Below are 15,657 nucleotides of genomic sequence, written 5' to 3'. Positions count from 1 at the left end.
CACCCTTAGACCCCTGCGCCTGCCTGTCCCCCCACAGCTCCGGCCGGCTCCCTGGGCACTGGCACCGTGGGGTCAGGCCCACGAGGAAGCAGCTGCCCCTTTGGTGGCTGCTGGTTACCCCCTGTCCCTGCTCCCTCCAGGCCCCTGAGCCCAAGCCATCCCCATCAACCAGGGGTTGTCTGGGTAGACTCTCATTCCCCCACCCCGCCCCGTGACGGTTACCCAGTTGCTTTTGCTCTCAGAGCTTCCCTTTGTCAGCTCTGAAATCGCGATCCATTGATGAGAAAACCAAGCGGGGAGATGCCCTGTGCGGCCTCCTCTGGGCCCCCAGAAAGTCTGCGGGAGAGGACGCCACCTGGTGGCAGGAGATGCACATAGCGGGGCACTGGCCCGGGGAGGGAAGGCCAGAGGCGCAGACACCTTCTGTCCAGGGAGGGGGACCAGCTGACCTCCAGGGTCTGTGGTCAGCACAAATCTGCTGGGTCTCCAGGGGCTGTGCCCCAACTGGCCAGGTGCCCACAGGTCCACAGAAACCTGGAGGCTCTGATGAGATTCCAGCTCCCCTTGTCCACCAGGATAAACAGGAAAGACCCAAACGAGACCAGGGACCAGGCCAGCAGGTGGACCCTGTCCGGAGATGGGCAGGGAGTTAGTTTGCTTCCTCCCTTCATCGCTTTTTCATTATAAACCATCTTTCCGTTCATTCTCTGTCTCACCAACAGAGGAGGAACAGACGCAGCCTAAGAGCCCTGGACCCTCCCGCAAATGCCGGCGGACACTAGCAGTTTGGCGACCACCTCAGAGATTTTGGGAAAAGGTTTGATCAGGGAGGGACTTGGAATGAGGCATCTGGGAGAAGTGGCCCTTGGGAGACCCAGATGGGGGGCTCTGGGGCACGGGCCAGGGCAGGCCTCTGTGAAGCCATGGGACAGGTTCCTGAAGGGGCTATTTCAGAGCCAGGATGAGGCTGCCGAGGCTTCGAGCAGCGGCCCAGGCGCCGAGCACGGCGGGAAACCCACCCAGGGCCAGTTCAGAGATGCTGGAGGCTCCTCCTTCCCCGAGGCCACAGGGCACTCTGCAGGGACCCCAGATCCCTCAGGTCCCTGGGTCCCACACAGCGTGCCCTCTCTGGGGCTGGCATCACCCAGGCAGCCGCTGTCCACCACAAGGAGGCCGTGGCCCCAAGCCCGGCTCCATCCACCCGGCTCACAGACCACAGCCTCACCACGCCCAGCACGGCAGGCAGTGTGGACAGCGGCACACATGCCCCGGTTCTCTTCACCCCTGAGTGCCCCAAAGGCAGCGGGACACAAGGACCCCAGGCCCAGATGACACGTGCAGGGCCAGCGGGACTGTGGCAAGTGGCAGACACGGCAGCGAACAGTAAAAGGAGCAAGAGGGGCAGACACTGCTGCGGGGTAAACCAGCAGAGAGCCCCGGGCAGGCTCTGCCCTCCCCCGGAGCAGCCGCAGGGCGGTCACCCCGTGGTCGTCGCCACCCACTTCCTTGCCCGCGTGACCTGCTACAGAAAGGGCTCAGGGGACAGCGGGTGGTGGCCTGGAGCACCCAGCGAACCGGGCAGCGAACCCGGGCCTGGGCCGATGCTGTGCCCAGGAGCCGGTGTGCGTGTGCGTGGTGCGTGCGTGTGGGCGCGGGGTAACTACAGGACCAGGGCACCGCGTGGGTGTGCACGGCCTCGTCTCACCACTGTCCGTGACTGTGGAGTGGGGACCGTCCCCTGTCCACACTGCAAATGAGGAGACCCCCTTCCCGCACTGCCCAGCTCACCCGCTGCCCTGAAGCCCTGTGGGTATGTGTCGCCCGGGGCACGAATCCCCTTGCCCGTAAAAAGCACAGACACGGGTGTTTTTAAATTACCTAGTTAACCGGGCAGCCCACCAGGTCCAAAGTGGGGCCACCCGCCTCTAACGGAACGACAAAGCTTGCCACCGTCAAGATCGAGGGGCTTGGGCGTCGCGCAAACTCCAAAACCCACGTAAAAGGGGCGAGCGGAGACGTGAGCCACACTGTGAAAAACGGGCCACCGTGGAGTTGGAAAAAGCACCAAAGAGGAGAGAGAGTGGGAGAGAGGGGCCGAGGCGCCCTCCTCTCCCCGAGGCTGCCCGGGGAGGGCCCTCTGTGCCCCGCGTGGTGTGCGGGGAGGCAGGCAGCTGAGCCCCGCCGCCACCGAGGGAGGTGCGGAACTTTTGCGGAAGCGGCCTGGACAAATGCAGCCGAGCCTCGGACTCTCTGGGTGCCTGGAAAGAGCCCCTCCCTGCCGCCGCCTCCTCCACGGGAGCCCGGGGGCGTGAAAGCGGTGCTGCTGAAAGGTTTCCAGCCTCATCCGAGAGGAGGCGTGGCCGCGGGGGGTGAGCTCTTGAGGCGCCCAAGCCCTGGGGGTACGAGAGAGGCGTGTCCAGGGCACACACACATGCGCGGCCCTGTTGGCCTGAGCACACGCGTGTGCCGGCAAGTGTCAGGGCAGGTGGGGAAAGAGCTGGAGAGCGACCCCCCAAGGGCTACGCCTGGGCCTGTCTGCTTGGGGAGATTCCGGCCCAATTTCACTTACGTTTCATCCTTTGCTGCAAGAGAAAAGAATGACTCCAACCTGCCCAAAGGCGAGCAGTATTTTTATTTGCTTTTATGATTTCTTTTGGGGGGGCCACACCCGTGGCTCATGGAGGACCCCAGGCTAGGGGTCGAAAGGGAGCTGCATCCGCCGGCCCACACCACGGCCAGAGCAACGCTGGGTCCTTACCCCACTGAGCCAGGCCAGGGATCGAACCCACGCCCTCGTGGATCCTAGTCGGGTTCCTCAACCGCTGAGCCACGAAGGGAACCCCAGAGTCTCGCGTGATTTTTAAGGTCCGAGCGCATCACAGAGACCCCACGGTGACGATGGCGCCTGCAGGGTAGCATTCGAATCCTCAAGCCCGGTGTCTCGAGTCGAGAGGTGGCGTCTGCTGAAGTGGTCACGGAGACGAATGATCAGGTGTTCGAGCTCTTTCCGTGTTCTGCTCCCCAACCCGAGCCCGAAGGGGCCCCTGCTCCCCAACCCGAGCCCGAAGGCCCCCCTGCTCCCCAACCCGAGCCCGAAGGCCCTCCTGCTCCCCAACCCGAGCCCGAGAGGCCCTTGCGTGGCGAGACGGCGGCTGGAGCACCGCCGCGGGTCAGCGTTCTCAGGAGCAGAGAGGAGCGCAGCCGAAAGGACCAAAGAGCAGCCCGGGCAGCAGCGCGTGTGCCTTGCGAGAGGGCGGGTTGCCCGTGGGGCTGCCGCCTGAGCCGGCAACCCTCCTGAGCGCGGCCCCCGAGCCTTGAGAGCAGAGATTCGAAGAGGCACGTGCACAGCACGGGGTCCTTCCCACAGTGGCCTCGCTGTGGGGACAGCCCAGTCCAGCCACAGGTGAGCGGGTCCCGCGTGGGGCCCGGCCAGGCCGTGGAACCGTGCTCAGCCGTGACCGAGGAAGGAGGGAAGGGGTGACACAGGCTGCAGTGCGGGTGGGCCTCGGGGACGCTGTGCCCCCGAGACGAGACAGACACGAAGGGCCAGTCCTGCAGGAGCCCAGGCCCAGGAGGTCCCCGGAGGAGCCAGAGCCGCGGAGAGGAGGTGGGGCAGGGCGGGTGTGCAAAGGGGGCAGCGCGTCCCCTGGGAAGACGCGAGGCTCTGGACCTGCCGGTGTGACGGTCACACGACCACGTGACCGACTGCGTGCCACGGACCTGGGCGCTGAGAATGGGGAGGCTGCCAGAGCTGGTGCCGCACAGCGTCTGCGGCGGTCTTTGCACGGAGGACAGCGGGCGAGGAAGGACCCGGCTGCCAGGACGTTTGACGACACACTCGGGTCCTCTCTCGGCGGGCGGGGCGCCGGGCTGCGGCCACCGCGGGCGTGGGCGAGGCCGGGACCCGAGCTGGCGGTGCAGGGCGCGCGTCCCCCGTGGGGACGGTGGGGACAGGGCAGCCCCGTGTGTCCGGGGGCGGGAGGGGGAGGGGGGCCCGTGTGGGCGAGGAGGCCCCGGGCCGCGCCTCTGGACGGAGATGGGCTGAGAGCCTCCTGGCGGCCCTCGGGCCGAGGACCTGGCCTCCCTGAAAGCCGGGGGAGCTGCTGAGGACACCGTCGAGGCAGCCCTAGGGGGCTGCAGGCCCAGCGGGGGTCCCGGGCATGGGGCCCCGGAGGACCACGGGGGCAGGGGTGGGGGCGTCGGGGCCAAAGCCAGACGCGGGAGGGTCCGGGCCGCCTGACCAGCTGCGGGAGGGGCTCCGACCTGGGTGCCACGAGGGCAGAGTCTCTCACCAGCTGGATGGGGTCTGTGGGGAGGGTGGAGACTGGGTCCCGCCTCGCGGCCCGAGGCTGCCGTCAGCGGGGCCCGGGTCCTGGGAGGCGCTGGGGGCATCGTGAGCAAGTGGGCCGCTCGGCGTGGCCGGCAGAGGCAGGAGACAGACACCACGAGGTCACAAGGGCGGCCTGGCTCTGGAGGCCGCGAGGATCGGGAGGCGACGTTCGGGGCCGGGCTGGGGGACCGCGGGGCCACAGCCCCCTTGCAGCCCCTGGCCTGGTCCTGGGGGGCAGCCCCCCTGTGCCAGCCGCCCTCTGACCCGCACCCCTGTGGCTTTGCCGATGCAGGGCCCCTGGCCGCGACCCCACCTCCTCTGTGCCGCCCCTGACCCCACGCGGGCCCGGGCCCGGGCCCGGGGTCTGGACGCTCGGTCCCCGGGGAGCGGGGCCTCTCGGGGCCGTGGACCCTCCCCGAGCCCGGGGCCCACCCTCAGCCTCCGCTTCCAGAAGCCCCCAGCGGGCCGGCGCCGGCCTGGTCTGCAGGCCCGGGGTGGGGGACGGAGAAGCCCCCTCCCCCGGCCCGGGCGTCTCCCCCCCACCCCCCGGGGGGTGCCCGGACCCTCCCCGCCCGCACGGCGGCCCGGGCGCCCCTGACCACCCGGGCGGCCGGGCCGTGGCGCCCGCGTCCCCCACACGGGCGCGTCCCTCCGGAGGTGGCGTGACTCCCGTGATGTCCCAGCTAATCCCCCAGGACCCGAGGGCCCTGCAGAGCGTTACAGCAAATGAAAGGCGAGCGGAGGGAGGCCGACGTGCCGTCCCGTAAACAGTCTGAGTCCTCAACGCAAACCAGACTCTGGCCAGGACGTGAGGTAAACATGTGTGTCAGAGCCCCCGCCTCCGGGGAGGCCCCGGGGTCTGCAGCGCCTACCCTGGGACACGTCAGCGTGGCCGCCGAGACGGGTCCTAATTAGGCCAAATTGGCCTCGCATTCCTGCCCTAAATCCCCGCGATCTCTGCAATTTCAGGTCTTCTCGAAAAGGAAAACACTGGCTGATTAAGTGATACCAGTGGAAACAGCACAGGGGGCCCTGTCAGCTGGAAAATGCCAGCGAAGGGAGGCGCCCCGACTTCGCGCCCACCTTGGGCTGCGCGGGGAGCTCATGGCTGGGCCGCGCCTGCCGGGAGCCCCGAGGGGAGGGCGGGGGCGGGGTGGGGGCACAGCGGGCGGGGCCGGGCTGACCCTGGCCCTGGGGCCGGGGGGACTGGGGGCTGGGAGGCCCCCCGAAGGCCTGCGGCTGCGTGGCAGCAGCACCAAGGACAGGGGCCCGGCGGGAGGCCAGCGCCCGGGCTGAGCTGGTTTGCCTGCTGGCTGCTGGCCCTGCCCTGGCCTTCACTGTGCGGGCACCTGGGCTTTGGGGGGCGGGGGGCGTCGGGGCCGGCGGCCCTCGCCAACGGTTATTCCTGTAGGAGGCTCGTGGGCCCTGCTTTGTCCCATTTCGCTTGTTCTCCGTTCTTCCTGATCTTCTCTGGTGTCCCCTGATTGATGGAGTAAAACTTGCAAGGGACCCCAGACGCTAACACCTGCTGCTCTTGTCCGCCCCTCGTCCCCGGTCTCCTTCCCGTGGGTTTCACTCGCAAGAGCAACCAGACTCGCGCCCGTCTCCCAATTCGTCTTGTTTGTTAGATGCGCTTTCACAGACAACACAGGCTCCTTTCTTAAAGCTTAGAATGTCACCTAAATTCTCTTTTTATTTTGAAACAATTGTAGGTTCACAACATTTTAGAAATAAGGACCTAGCGGCCCACAGAGCCCTCCCCAGCTCCTCGGCGTTCCCTCCCCTGAGCTAGAGGACCGCGTGGCCCCAGGACTGGCCGGGGCTCCCAGGGGTCTGGACACAGGGGACAGGACAGCGTCACAGAACCGAGTCACAGACCCCCCACCCACCCACCCAGAACCCCCAGCGACGCCTGCCTGGTTTTGTGGCTATAACTTAATTTTTTTTTTCATTAGAGTTGATTTGCAGTGTTCTGTCGACTTCTGCTGCACAGCAAAGAAACCCAGCTATACACTGACACACGATCTTTTTCACGAGATCCTCCGTCCTGTCCTGCCACTGGGGTTAGGTGGAGCTCCCCGGGCTGTACAGCAGGAGCTCACTGCGTGGCTAGAGCTCTGTTTCAAAGGATGAATGGATTGAATCACACGGAACGTGGCTGTTTGAGGCCGGCTTCTCCCCCTCGGCCCAGGGCCGGGGACCCAGAGATGCTGCTGTGTGTATCACCTGCTGGATTTTATCCACAGCCGGTCCCCGGTCCCCAACGGACTCCACACTGTCCCTGATTACACGCAGCTACGAACAGTCGTTTGCATGCTGGGTTTTCTTTCCTTCACGTGTGTGTGAACGCGTTTTCATGTCTCCGGGACAAATGCCTGGCACGTGAGCCCTCAGCCGTGTGACAAGTGCGTGCCTGGTTTTGTAAGGAAGCGTCACGCCACGTCCCTGCGTGAATGTCCCGGGCACAGTGCCGCAGCGGCTGTGACCTGCAGCACGTGGCCTTGTGCACGCTTTTCCTTCCAGCTGTTTTCGTGGGTGCGAGCGGTCCCGCCTTGGAGCCCTGATTTGCAGGACCGTCAGGGACCGTCACGGGGGCATCTTTTCAGGGGCTGCTTTGCCTCCCCGTCGCCCCTCCCAGGAGACGTGTCTTCGTGTCTTTTGCCCACGTTTCGTCTCCCTGCCTTAGTTGGGCGCTGAGCGTTCGACACACATTCTAAATGCGGCCCCTCGTCAGACTGTCAGTTTGCAAACACTTCCTTCGCGTCTCCAGCTTATTCTTTCATCCTCCTCACGGGGCTCTCGCGGGGCAAACGTTTTTAATTTCGTGACTTTCAAAAACATGTAGGGACCATGCTTTTTACATCACACCCAAGCACACGCCGTGTCCCGAAGGTCCTCCCGCATGTTTGCTTTGAAAAGGCTGCAGCGTTTAAATCTCTGATCTGATCTGATCTGAGTTAATTTTCTCATAAGATGGAGTGCGGTTCAGGTCAGGGCCTCTTTCCCTCTGGATGTCTAATTGCTCCATGAAGCCCCATTTGTTGAAAAGATTTTACTTCCTCCATCGTGTGGCTTTTTGGTCTCTGTAAATTACGGGGTGTCCTCGGGGCGGGGGGGGGGGGGGCGCTGAGCCTGGGCCCATCCTGTTCCGTGTACCGTGGGTCGGGGGCCTTGATCACAGCAGCCTTGGAGAGCGTCCGAAAACCCCATGCTGTGCGCCCTCCCACTTTCGTCTGAAAAATAGTTAAAAACGAGCTGCTCTAGTTCTTCCGCCTTCCACTTAAATTTTAGCATCGCTGTGTTTCTACAAAACAGAAGATGGTTTTCTTGGGTTTTGCTAGGACGTGTGTTAAATCCAGACAGACCACTTTAAGAAAATTCAAATATAAAGGCAATCTGAGACAGCGGCAATTTCCTAACGTGGTCATTTACTACCCTCACGTGTGGAATGAAGACAGCAATGTGGGGTCTGCCCCCGACCCCCAGCCCGGACCCCCCGTGAGTCACCTTTTCACCCTCAGCCCGTTTTTCTGAGGCCCCTAGTCATTCACCCCCGGATTCGTGCAGCCAGTTTGGATGTTAGGGGCGGTTGTGTTTTCTTACTCTGTTTGCTAGAAGTATTTTCTCTGAATCTGTGATTGGGCGGTTATTTTCTCTCTCTCTCTCTCTCTTTTTTTTTTTTTGTCTTTTTAGGGCCACACCCGCGGCACGTGGAGGTTCCCAGGCTAGGGTTCCAATTGGAGCCACAGCTGCCAGCCTGAGCCACGGCCACGGCCACGCCAGATCCTGAACCCGCTGAGCGAGGTCAAGGATGGAGCCCGCGTCCCTGTGGATGCTCGTCCGGTTCCTTACCACGAGCCACGACGGGAGCTCCAGGTGGTGGTTTTCAGCAGAAAGGTGTCCGGTGAGGTTCGTAGACGCCCTCACCACAACCGCCGTCTCTCACGCCCGCAAAGGCGCCTCGAATTAACGTCCCCTTGAAGTCCTTTCAGAAGTTTCACACTTTCATGCTCCTGCTGAGACTGCAGTTCGTCCTTCATTCACTCTCGTGTCGAAGCTAAGCTTTCATTGCTTCAGTCCCAGCGAAGGAGAGGTCGTGCCATCTCGGTGGCAGACTCCTTTTCCCTGTCACGACCCCACGCCATCGCGTCCTGCATGAGGGTGGGTGGCCTTGCTGGAGTGGCCGGTGCGTCCCATGGAGAATCGGTGCACTGTCCTGGCGTTGCCGGCCTTTGCCGTGTGTTCCGGTATCCGCCTGGGGAAACTGCTCGGCCTGCTTCCTCTGAATTTGGCTTTTACAGCTACTCTGCCTGCACACTCTTTGCAGAGAATTTTAAGCCAGTTTGGTAAGGTGGCAGTAATCTTTATTTCACGTGCCGTGGCCTCCAACGTGGAGATTCGCCTTCGGAGAACTGAATTCATTCTTGGCTTTCCCAGTCAGGGAACGTTTGATTTCTCTTCATTTGGTCAGCTCTTTTCTTTAGCAGAGTTCGCTCTTAAGACTTGATTTTTCCAACTCCATTTTTGCCTGTTAGTTTTTGCCAAGGACGCTCCCGTAGTATTGGCTGACGTCTAAATGATACACGGGAAACGCGGCCGCGGGAGATTTTCCTGCACGTGGTGTGCAGGGAATCTCTTGATTTATAGTGTTTGTATCTTGTGTCGACTTTATTGGTCCTGGTGGTGGTTTTGTCCCCTCCTTTTACATGTTTTTAATTGTACTATTTTTTTCAGTTACATACGCAGTTGGGTGGATCTGTACATTAAATTTAATAATTGAAATATTACTGTAATTGTGTTTTTATTTTGCCACAGCGTCATCATCCAGAACCTTGCCAGGTAGAATAGGTGGTGGCTTTTTTCTCCTAATGCTTCGCCTTTAAATGAAGTTTAGGGTCAGTTTCTGGTGGCTGTCTCTCAGAAGTCGGAGACAGTGTCAGCTTTTCAAGTCTTGCCCTGTTTCCTAAAAGAATGAATGCTGTGCTCTAAGCTTTAGGACGTTGAACCTGAAGCTTATACTTGAGATGTTCATAGATTTTCATCATCTGTGAAGTTTCAGGCTTTCATAAGTGCATTTTCTGCTGTAGCCCCATCCTCGGTTTGGTGCCTGGCACAGAGCGGTTGCTCAGTAAACATTGGTGCCTAAACACATGAGCGGAGGGTTGAGAACGAAGAGGAAGCCCCTCTGTGGTTCAGGCAGGAAGAGCACCCACACCCCGCGCCAGGGCACAAGGTGGTGACGGCACCGCCACCGCCAGCGAGAAACCCAAATGCAGGCCCGCCCCTGGCCGGCCGGGCTCATCCTGCCCCGAGGTCCTGGTGGGAGAGGAGGCTGGCCCCTCCTGGGCAGAAATCTACGTTCGGCGGCTCTGCTCTTTGGCCACAATGTCTGCCTTCAGTAGAGATTCACAAAGGGACGCCGGGGACAGCGCAAGGAGCAGCCAAACTGGCCAACCTCAGGATGGAGGGAACCACGCTGCTGGGGGGGGGGGGCTCTAGGCAGCCATTCCACGGGGGACCTGAGCGCCGGCGCTAGAACCGGATGGTTGCAAGAAGCCACAGGAGAAACACCTGTCGCCTTTGCCTGGTGACTCGCTACATCTGACACCCGAAGGGTGACCCGCGTAGGAAAACACTGGTAAACGGGACTTTATCAAAATTAAGATTTTTTTTTTAATTCTTCCAAAGGCACCATCAAAAAAAAAAAGCCACAGATTGGGAGAAAATATTTGCAAATCTTACAGCTGATAATGGATTTTTTGCGTTCAAAATATAAAAAGAACTTTGACAAGGAGAAGACGGCAAACCCGGTGAGAAACGGGCAAAAGGTCTGAATACCCGCGTCTCCCGGTCCATGATTTGTGACGGGTTGTCTGCGGCCCCGCGTCCCAGTCACTCCAGCTCTGTTGTCATCAACATGCCTTTCAATTACTTCATGCTTCCACTTGTGATGAGCGCTCTAACCCAAGATTTTTGAAAAACAGATCAACCTGAGGTTTTTTTACATTTATTTATTTTCAATTTTTTGGCCGCCCCCGAAGCATATGGACGTTTCCGAGCCAGAGATGGAACCCGAGCCACGGCAGCAACAGCAGTGGGTCCTTAACCCCGTGGGCCACCAGGGAACTCCGACCTAAGATCTGCGCTATTATCACGTTATTTGGTTCCCAAACATGTGGGATTTTTGTGACCTCATTTGTCATAATTTTGCCTTGTGGCTGGAGAATATACGGTATGCTGATTATTTGAATATCAAAAGGCTCCCTTTACGGACCCCCAACTTTCTTTAGGTCCGTGCCCATCCGGCGTGTATTTCCCCATTTTTTATGGCCAGCTGTTCCTGAGTCTTTTTTAAGCGGCGTGTCGTTGGGGGTCTCGCTCGTTGAATCCATAACCTTCTGCTCTTTAGCTGGTGAAGCCGAGTCAGTCACGTGACAATCCCTGCTCGCCTAGGATTTATTTCTGCCATGCTAAGCGGTGTTTTCTAGTTTCCGGATTCTCTTTTTGTTTCTTGTCTTTTTTTCTTTTTTCCATTACCAGACACTGTTGGGTGAATCAAGTTTCCTTCCACTGGTTTAAAAGGCATCCATTCCCTCTTCCTACGGTAACGACCCTGAAGCTCTTTCCTAAAACCTGGGTCTGCGTCTCCTGCCCGGAGCGCCTCCCCCTGTGGGTCTCGTTTTCACCTTCTCTCTCCACCGGGGCACGTAGCTACCATGTGGAAATCTGGTTCTGAATTACCACGAATACAATTTTTCTTATGTGGCTGTTTTTCGTTTTGTTTGCTTTGTTTTGCTTTTTTAAGGTCACACCGGCAGCATATGGAAATTCCCAGGCTGCTCCACAGCCACAGCAACGCCAGATCCAAGCCACGCCGAGACTTACACCTCGGTTCAGGGCAACACTGGACCCTTCACCCTCCGAGCGAGGCCAGCGTCCCCACGGATGCTCGTCGGGTTGGTAGCCCACTGAGCCATAGCAGGAACTCCCTGCCTCTTGTATTTTAAAGATAATAAATTTAGTAAAAGAGCTGATGCCTCCTGTTTCGTCACGTCTGTTCAAGGACCTGCTGGAAAGTCCTCTTCAATCACTTCAGGGTTTCTTCACAAGGCGCCCTCACACGGGACTTTGGAGGCAATTCTTCTGAGCCCTCGTCTGCTGAAGGCACCCCGTGAGCCCTCCCGCTGTCCCCGCACGTTGACAGGTGCGCCGGGCTGGACGCGCCCTTTCCCGCGGGTCTGCTCTCCTCCCGCTCGTGCACCCGAGCCGCCCCCATGGTCTCCCCCGCCCTCGGGTTCACCTTCTCCCTGGAGAATTGAGAAGTCGTGCTACAGAAGCACATAGGCAGGAACGAGCTGCTTCTTCAACCCTCTTAATATAAGGTTTTTAAAAAGCGTTTCTTTCATTCTGGGGAAAACGCCCTCAACTATATCCTCCAATATTTCTCTCCCCCCAGAGTGGCCCCTCCCCGTCTGTTACTTGCACGTTGGTCCTTACACTGCTCTTGGCCGTGCCCCTCAGGCATTTTTCTCCATTAACCTCTCCCTCCCTGTCTTGGGCAAAGTCACCCACATGGCCGTCCGCCTCGCTGGGTACGTGGCAGCTCAGCCCCGTATGTCCCCCCCGAGGCATGAAACAGAGCACCCAGGAAGCACAGAGAGCAGTCCTTAGAACAGGACAGGGGGAAGGAGTGAGAAGACAGATCTCTGAGGTTAGGGAAAGGCTTTATTGAGAGATGCCTCAGCATCCGGCTTAAACAGAGGGTGGGGACATCGGCCAAAGGGGGGCACTTGGATGAGGCAGCCGTGGCCACCGCACCACCTCCCCATCATGGGGTCTGTGGTCAGGAGCTCAGATCTTGCACTGGCAGCAAACGGGGACACAGCAGCTGGACTGGAGGCAGCAGGGTTGGCAGCAGCTAGACTGGCAACAGTTGGGCTTGCAGCAGCCACAAGAGCCACAGCTGGAGCAGGCACAGGCTGGCACACAGCAGCACACGGGCCTGCAGCAGCTGGACTGGGAGCAGCCACAGGAGCCACAGCCCCCTTTGCCACAGCCGGAGCAGGCACAGGCTGGCACACAGCAGCACACAGGCTTGCAGCAGCTGGACTGGGAGCAGCCACAGGAGCCACAGCCCCCCTTGGAGCCCCCGCAGGAGCCACTGCCCCCTTTGCCACAGCTGGAGCAGGCACAGGCTGGCACACAGCAGCACACAGGCACACAGCCGCTGGAGCCACAGCCCCCACAGCTGGAGCCACAGCCTCCGGAACAGCCACAGCAGCCCATGGTTCTGGTGAGTGGAGGGTGGAGTCGGTCAGGAGAGCAGGTACAGAGAGAGGGGAGGGGCTCAGGTGTGGCGCCTCCTGGTCCGGGGGCCTCTATATACCTGCCGGGCTCAGGGCAGACCTGGACACACGGTCACTTCCTCGTGTTTATTTGCACCATCATCCTGAGAAATTTGTTTACTTTAATCTTAAAATAACTATTATTCACTATAATTAGTTCTCGCTTTGCATGTTTACTTTTTGCCTTTTTCTAAAAGTCAACCTGGGAAGTTTTGAGGTCCCTGTCACCTTCGTTCTGCAGCAGAGGACATAGGCCTGGGGGCCCTCTTTGCCTGTCCCTCCTGGGCCCCGTGTCTGCGGGAGAATCTGGGGAAGGGGGAGGACCGGGTTCTGGGAAAGCCTGACTTTGGCCCTGAGGTTAGAAACAGCCGTGTGTGTGTGTGTGTGGGGGGGGTGGAGGGCTTCTCGGGGTGTCAGAGCCACGAGCCACGGGGGCCAGAAGTCTTCCCTGGGAGTAAACCAAGGGTTCTCTGGGAGCCTATGTGGTCGGAGCGACGGAAGCTGAGGCTTCAGAGCCAAGGGCCTCGTGGGGCGGCCAGGCAGGCTCTGCCCTGCAGTTCAGTGACGCCCCACAGGCTCCACTCCCCGCCCGGAGCCTGGAGCTGCATCGGATTCATCTGCCCCAGGTGCCCAGCAGCGTCTGCGGAGTGTCCGCAGGCCCGTCCCGCCCCTGCACCAAGCCCAGCGTCTGCTCACAGGTGACAGCTCCAGGGCGTGGCTCTGCCCCAGGGCTGGACATCTGGGGAGTCACCTTCCCGCACCGTGACGGCGACGCCAGCAGACGCACCCGGAGCCCCTCCCCTCCGGCCACAGCAAGGCTGTCTGGTCCCTGGCCCGGCTCCTGCCTCGGGGTCTCGGGAGAAGGTCATGCTGTGATTCAGCACCGGGAGAGGCAGCGTGGGGCCGGCGAGGACATGTCCCCCCTCGCCCAGAGCCCCAGGCCTGCTCCCGCCGCCCTGGCCTTGGTCCTGAAGCAGCGCCTGGCGAGCAGGACCCCGGCCGTCCCGACCCAGCCCCTCTGGGGCTGAGGCGGGAAAGGACACCCCCGCCCTCGCAGCTGCAGCTTCTCCTTCCCCCGCACCCCCACGGGGGCCAGGCCCGCCCCCGGGAAGGACGACCACCCCGGAACGAGGGCGGTTCCCAGGCCTCTGGGCGTCTGCGGGGGACCGCGGCAGCCGGTCGCCCGTCGCCTCCTCCCCAGCATTTGCCGAGGGCTGAGCCCGGCTGCCGGGGGCCCGTCCTACCTCCGCATGGCAGGTGGTCCGGGAAAATCGGTGAAATTGACGAATGCCACCCAGTCCAATCCACCAAGAGGGACAGACGGACGGACTGCACCAGGAATGAGGGAGGGACGGAGCCGCGGACTGCGGGTATTAAAAACGATGCAAAGGGAGCAGGACGACTGACAGCGTCCGTGCAGTGGACCCAGTTCTGCAAAGACACGGACCATCATGTCTCCCCACGGGGGCAGCGGTTGGAACAGCACAGCGGCGTTCCCGTGGTGCCTCCGCGGGGACCAACCTCCCCCGCATCCATGAGGATGCGGCTTCCAGCCCTGGCCTCGCTCAGTGGGTGAAGGAACAGGCGTTGCCGTGAGCTCTGGGGTGGGTGACAGACGCAGCTGGGGTCTCGAGTCGCTGTGGCTGTGGTGCAGGCCGGCAGCGGCAGCCCCGACTCAACCCCTGGCCCGGAAACGTCCATCTGGGCCATTTAGGGCAGGTATAGCCCTAAAAAGCAGAAATTAAAAATAGAATAGAATAAAAACGAGGAGTTCCTGTCATGGCGCAGTGGTTAACGAATCCGACTAGGAACCATGAGGTTGCGGGTTCGGTCCCTGCCCTTGCTCCGTGGGTTAACGATCCGGCGTTGCCGTGAGCTGTGGTGTAGGTTGCAGACGCGGCTCGGATCCTGCGTTGCTGTGGCTCTGGCGTAGGCCGGAGGCTACAGTTCTGATTCGACCCCTAGCCTGGGAACCTCCATATGCCACGGAAGCGGCCCAAAGAAATAGCAAAAAGACAAAAAAAAAAAAAAAAAACGGAACAGCCCTACATCTGTTAAGAAAGTTAAATCTGTGCTTAAAAACTTTCTGACGAGGAAAGCTGCAGGCCGTACCTCCCCACTGCGAACCCCCCTGCACGCAACACCGACACGAGCCGGGCTCTTCCAGCCAACGCAGGAGTAAAGCCCTTTCCTCCGCTCCTCCGGGGAAGCCGGACTTACCCCGCAGCCGGAATCAGACCAAGAGCCCAGGGAAAGAAAACCGCAGGCAGATGCGGCTCACAAATACAGATGCCAAAACGGTAGCGGATGGGACCCCATCTCAGGCTGCCGAGACACTGGGGCCCTCGTTTACCGTCGACGGGAATAGAAATAACACAGCCGCTTTGGACAGCAGTTGGGAGGTTCCACGTCTTACCCATGGAGTTATCACATGACCAAGCAATTCCACACCCCCCCCCCGAAAGGGTGGCATGTGTTCACACCCAGACCTGTACACTTATTCACAGCTGCATTACCCACAGCACCTGACAGGGGACACCGCGCAGGCGTCCGTCAGCTCACAGGTGCATCACTAACATGTGCTCCCTGCAGACAACAGGCTTTTGGGGGTTTTTGTTTGTTTTTGTTTTTTTAGGGCCGAAGTCACGGCCTATGGAGGTTCCCCACCTAGGGGTCAAATCAGAGCTGTAGCTGCCAGCCCATGCCGCAGCCACAGCCACACAGGATCCAAGCTGCATCTGTGACCTACGTCACAGCTCATGGCAACACCGGATCTTTAACCCACTGAGCGAGGCCAGGGATCGAACCCGCAACCTCATGGATGATCGTCGGACTCGTTAACCCCTGAGCCACGACGGGAACTCCCAGACAACAGATGTTATTCCGCAGCGGGAAGCACTGAAGCCCGACACTCGCCTCGAGGTGGGTAAATCGTGGGCACCCGATGCTGAGAGAAAGAAGCTGCAGGGGTGAGAGTCCGTC

Source organism: Phacochoerus africanus, chromosome 4 (genome assembly GCF_016906955.1).
Source record: "Phacochoerus africanus isolate WHEZ1 chromosome 4, ROS_Pafr_v1, whole genome shotgun sequence".
In the NCBI taxonomy this organism is placed as follows: Eukaryota; Metazoa; Chordata; class Mammalia; order Artiodactyla; family Suidae; genus Phacochoerus; species Phacochoerus africanus.
This window is presented reverse-complemented; position numbering follows the sequence as displayed.